A 5,599-nucleotide genomic window follows, 5' to 3' on the forward strand; every position below is an offset into this window, starting at 1 on the left:
ACGAACATTTTTCGTCATAGTCTTCGTTAACGAAATTAACACTATCTTAAAGGGACTTTGGAAGTATCAACTGAAATAAATGCTTCCCCCTTGTGGACACTAACACAACAGGCAAAACAGAGAGTGATTGTAAATTAAGTTTACAGGAAATTTGCTTGAAATGTCATTCTGCATCTTCTCAGATACTGCTATTTCATTGTAATTCTTATCACAATGTCACTGAATTCACCATTAACTATTCACCTCAACAGTTTATTTTGTTGTATATGATATCATTGTAATCCTTGACCATAAAAAATAGGGATAGACATCACCTTTTCTGTGTTATCATGTTTGATTCAAGAGATATAATATAAAACACATAATTTGGCAATGGCAGAAAGGAAAATGGCAACCATGAGGCATTTTTGCGATGGCTCCATTCCTGAAAATGTTCAGGGCTGCAAACTGTATAAGTGTACCAAGTTTCATGCTTTTATGAAAAAGTGAATTTTTTTTTCACATATCACCAGGACTAATTCTGTTTTGACATGTTGGTGTTATATCTATCACTTGGATGTTATAAGTTGCTCTGAGTAAATACAGCTGGATAAAACAAAAATGGGGTCCGTCTTCATTTCAGGCTGCAAAGCAAAAAAAAAAAAAAAAGTGATTATTTTAAAGGGGGTGATTCTTTTCAATAACCATATATATTTTTCGTCTTTAAGTGCAATTAACATTCATTTCTTAAATAAGGTGCATTCTCTATACTTGCAGTATTCCCAGTATTCAATAGGGGATTTCGCACTGGGTTCTATGAACTTAATTATAGGAACTAGTCACCAGGGCGGTTCCCCAAGAGCTAAATATTACCCTATAAGGACATTTTGCCGGTTTCATTTGCACTGCCAGTAGGAACTCTGAAGTCAGCCAACAGCAACATAATTTAACCACTTATACTCTGGGGCATTTTTGGTATTTTCGCCTAAATTTGACATACTCAAATTCAAATGTTTACCCTACACAAATACAATGGAGGAATTGTATGTGTGTAGGGTAAACACACTTTCTTTACTTTTTCATTGTAAAGAAAACCCTTTGAACTACAAAATATGAGTGTAATTCTTTATAAATAACATTATATATTTTTCAAATATTACAATAAACACAAAAAAAACATAGGCGCTTTTGGAGTTTCATTTTTTTTTTTTTGAAATTCTGTAATTCAGGTTCTATTAGGCCCAGCTCTCTGCAATTTACTTTGTTTGATGCCACTACATGCCAAAAAGTACCAGAAAAAAAGAATCTTTCAAATAGCAGCTTCTAAACAGGAGTTATTACATTATAAGTGAAACGAGTCGAATTGTCTATTTCTGCATCTAAATGTGTCATGGTGAGTTTCCTTTGCAAAAACATGCTTTATAAAACACATTAACCCCACAATCCTATTTTACTCCTTGCCATAAGCACGTTAATTGATTATTGATTGAATTATGTTTCATTTTTATGTTTTTCTAAGTAGTAATATACAAAATGGCACAAGCGAATTGGACCAATTTCAAATATTGTTTATTCTACAATCAAGTTTAATTATTTCAGGATGCACAAGACTGTCTATATTATAAAATATATCTGGTTTATCACAATCTAAAATAGAATCCATATCCTCCAGCTTTATATCATTCCATTTATGTGCATTCTGTATTGGGATACTGCTTCACAGCATATCTCACCTCATGAGCTCACTCCTGTATCCAGAGCATCTCTCCATGACAACATTGCATCATCCCTGGTCCAGAGCGGAGCTAATTTGCTAACCGGCAGCTATCTGAAGCATTCAGAGCGTCAAACAAACACATATCAGTTCATCCACACAGCACTGTAATAATCCATCTATATTTACTGTATATTCACTGAAATGCATAATGTACTGTACTTTTCTGTCAATAAACAGTGTATCAGATTGCTAGCTGTGCTATCACGTTTCGAAACAACATTACAATATCAAAAACACCAAACACACGCTCATAAAGCCTTACCAGACGCGCGTTCATTCCTCTCCACGGCGCCGCGGAACGTTCTTCACCATATATAACTTGTAATATGATTATCATAGATTGATAATATCCGAGCCGCGTGTGCAGTATCCTTTCCGTAAGGGAAACTCGCCTTCAAAACACCGAGTCCACAAACTACAGCCCCCAATGTACAGCGTACAAGAACCCCCTCTCCCCCTCTAGTGACGCAGAGGTGTCAAATTTCACGGCTCTGAAATGGCCGCCGAGTTCAGAGACGGTAATCTGACCAATTGCAGTCCACAAGCGACCACAGAGAAGCAGTGCTACGAGTATAAATGTAAATTCGCTCAGAGGCGAGAAAATTTTAGATCGCGATTCTATCGAAGATCATTCGATCTGTGATTGTCACACAATGAAATAATCTACATCGTCAAATTCCTGAGAATAAGAGCTTTCTTGTGATATATGACTTGACGTTTTTGTGAAAAATATATAAAATACACATTCTTCGTAAAAATTATTCGCAATTGTTAGGCGGAAATTCGTGTGTGGGACGAATACATTTCTAAGCTTAATTTTACTACTTTATGAATATAAAAACCAAAAGGAATGGTATTCTTTGTAAAGCAGACACTCCAAGCTCTCAAATGAACCCATATATGGGCTGATACCATATAAGGAAGGCTATGTAAATGAAGCATAAACATTTTTAACGCGATTTTGGATATCCGGGTCCACAGAGTTTAACTGGTTTTAAACACGAAATAAATGAATAAATACTTACTTACTTACTCCTGTACACTGGAGAACAACATATGAATTATCATATGTTTACTTCAAATTTCTTTAGAGAGAAATATTACTTTATCTATTTTTACCCAAAATTATGGTGGTTGTGGGCCTATAGAGTGCTATAAACATGGTTCATGTCATGTCAAGTCAAGTCACCTTTATTTGTAAAGTGCTTTATACAATACTGGTTGTGTCAAAGCAGCTTTACAGAGTCAGACAGGAACATAGTTTGTCAATGATGCAATAAGACAATAATAGAGTCATTTTTCAGCTAAAGTCAGTTCATTGATGATTCAGTGATGTCATCATCCAGTTCAGCTCTCTTCCAATAGTGTCTGTGCAATCAGTTAAGCATCCCCAACTAAGCAAGCCAAAGGTGACGGTGGCAAGGAACCAAAACTCCATCGGTGACAGAAATGGAGAAAAAAACCTTGGGAGAAACCAGGCTCAGTTGGGGGGCCAGTTCTCCTCTGGCCAGACGAAACCAGCATGGCATGGTTTAATTCCAGGCTGAAACACAGATGCAGAGGACTCATCTGGTTCCCGTGGTCTTGTGCCAATGGTCGTCGAGGTGATGAGGTCTTCGCAGGGAATCTGTCTCTGGGACGCATCTAGTTGACATGGTCTCCGCTGAAATTCAGGGCTGTAGAGGTCGTCTCTAGGTGCTGAATGATCCACCATCTGGTCTGGATATGGACAGGATCTGGGTGGCTATGGTGACCATCTGATCTGGATACAGACTGGATCTGTATGGCTACAGTGACCTCGGAATAAGAATGAAAGAGACTAATATTAGCATAGATGCCATTCTTCTTACGATGTAACGAGTACATCATATACATATACTGGATGTGACCCTGGACCACAAAAAGTGTCAATTTCTCGAAATTGAGATTTGTAGATCCTCTGAAAGCTGAATAAATAAGCTTTCCATTGATGTATGGTTTGTTAGGATGGGACAACATTTGGCCGAGATACAACTATTTGAAAATCTGGAATCTGAGGGTGCAAAAAAATCTAAATACTGAGAAAATCACCTATAAATTTGCCCAAATGAAGTTCTTAGCAATGCATATTACTAATCAAAAATTAAGTTTTGATATATTTACAGTAGGAATTTACAAAATATCTTCATGGAACATAATCTTTACTTAATGTCCTAATGATTTTTGGCATAAAAGAAATATCAATAATTTTGACCCATACAATGTATTTTTGGCTATTGCTACAAATATACCCCAGCGACTTAAGACTGGTTTTGTGGTCCAGGGTACATATGCAAGTGATTTATCATATATGAAAATTATATTCAGTGGCTTCTCCTACTTATTGATATTTAGTGCCAATTTATCAGGAAGTCACGATTTTTTGTTCTCTTTGACTCGTTGGATGGAAACAGTGATTATTTGCACATTTTATGCGATATTCCAATTTTTCGCATAAGTTAAATTCGTAACTTTGGATGGAAACCTGGCTAATGGCAACGAAAGCCCATTATACTTGAGAGTGGCAATGTACGAGGTGTTTCTTGGAGGTTATACCTTTACAGAATCCAGGTGACCTGTAAATGTAAAAAAATTGCATTGCAGTTTTGTGAAATATTCCTTTTTCGAATTGCCTTAAAAACCACCTCATGCAAGTGTTTAAATTTTTTTTTTTTATTTGGTGAATTTTTGCAAAATTAACGTGTTTCCATTGGGCATATTTTGCATTTGCAATTTGAAGGTCAATGGAAACGCAGCTACAGGTAGGTGAGCTTGATCAGGGTTTGAGCTAAACTCTGCAGGGCAGCGGCTCTCCAGGACAGGATTTGCGGAACCCTGCATTAAAGCCATAACTAGATAGGTTTAGAATAGAATATTATTAAATTAATTTTATGTTAGCCAACAGATAAAAACAGATGAATTCAGTTTTTTGGTAATTTGTGTTCTGAATTTTAAATATCTAAGGCATTTCTGTATCTTTGTATTTACCATTTTAACTTTACATTTATCTTCTCATTTCTGACCTTTGTTCAAAGGTACAAGTTCAGCATGACTTGGCAGAGCAGCTCATGGTTCTGTCCATTTTATCATGCATTTGACAAATAAAATCTTGATACCACAGAAGATCACCTCAACAAAGAGTCTAAGCAATAATTGTAACAACTGATATGTGCTGATCCCAGGATTGCAACTTAACCTTATTTAAAGGATCCAATTATAAGACAATGCCTACTCAGTGAGTTTTGCCTGCTGTTGGAACAGTTGGAACATGGTGATGTGACAAAACAGGTAAAACTCACTGAATAGACACTGTCTTATCAGTGGGTCCTTTATTGACAATGAATGATGGTAATGATTTTGACAACAAATTATAAAGGTTTTGTTTTATAACCATGTTTTAGTCATAATAGACTCCTCCAGATCTAATCTTTCTTTCTTTCTTTTTTTATGTAATTGTGCATTGTGCACTTAGTTGGATTATCAAAAAGAACACTTCTTTTTATCACAATAACCTGCAGCTGACCTACTGAGTCAGATTTATGTGTGGATGAAGCAACATTTTATATGTGGATGAAGCAATGTTTAAAATTTACTGTGGAAAACATGTCCAAGTAAAATAAAAATATTTTACAAAAAATATAGTCGCAAGCAACAAGCTTGGGTGTCCGAACATGTGATTGCCCAAGTAGAAGATTAGGTGATCCAATTGTCCTATATAGTATGTTTTTTTAATGCAGTCAACAATGTTGAATCTCCACAGATAAGCTAGGCATTGATGAAACAGCTTACATGCTAATCCACAAAAAAGTAAATAAATAAAAAGAA

The 5,599-nt window shown here is 35.9% G+C and overlaps 1 long non-coding RNA gene across 1 annotated transcript; it reads right to left on the minus strand.

Moving 5' to 3' along the window:
- Positions 1-601: 601 nt before the first annotated feature.
- Positions 602-2,304, minus strand: LOC107570729 (uncharacterized). Its single transcript, XR_001607078.1, has 3 exons — positions 2,019-2,304; positions 1,713-1,807; positions 602-623 (listed from the first exon to the last, which is right to left on the minus strand). It is a non-coding gene; the product is annotated as an uncharacterized lncRNA (long non-coding RNA).
- Between the last annotated feature and the right edge of the window lie 3,295 nt (positions 2,305-5,599).

Source organism: Sinocyclocheilus grahami, unplaced genomic scaffold (genome assembly GCF_001515645.1).
Source record: "Sinocyclocheilus grahami isolate Dianchi unplaced genomic scaffold, SAMN03320097.WGS_v1.1 scaffold1498.1, whole genome shotgun sequence".
NCBI lineage: Eukaryota > Metazoa > Chordata > Actinopteri > Cypriniformes > Cyprinidae > Sinocyclocheilus > Sinocyclocheilus grahami.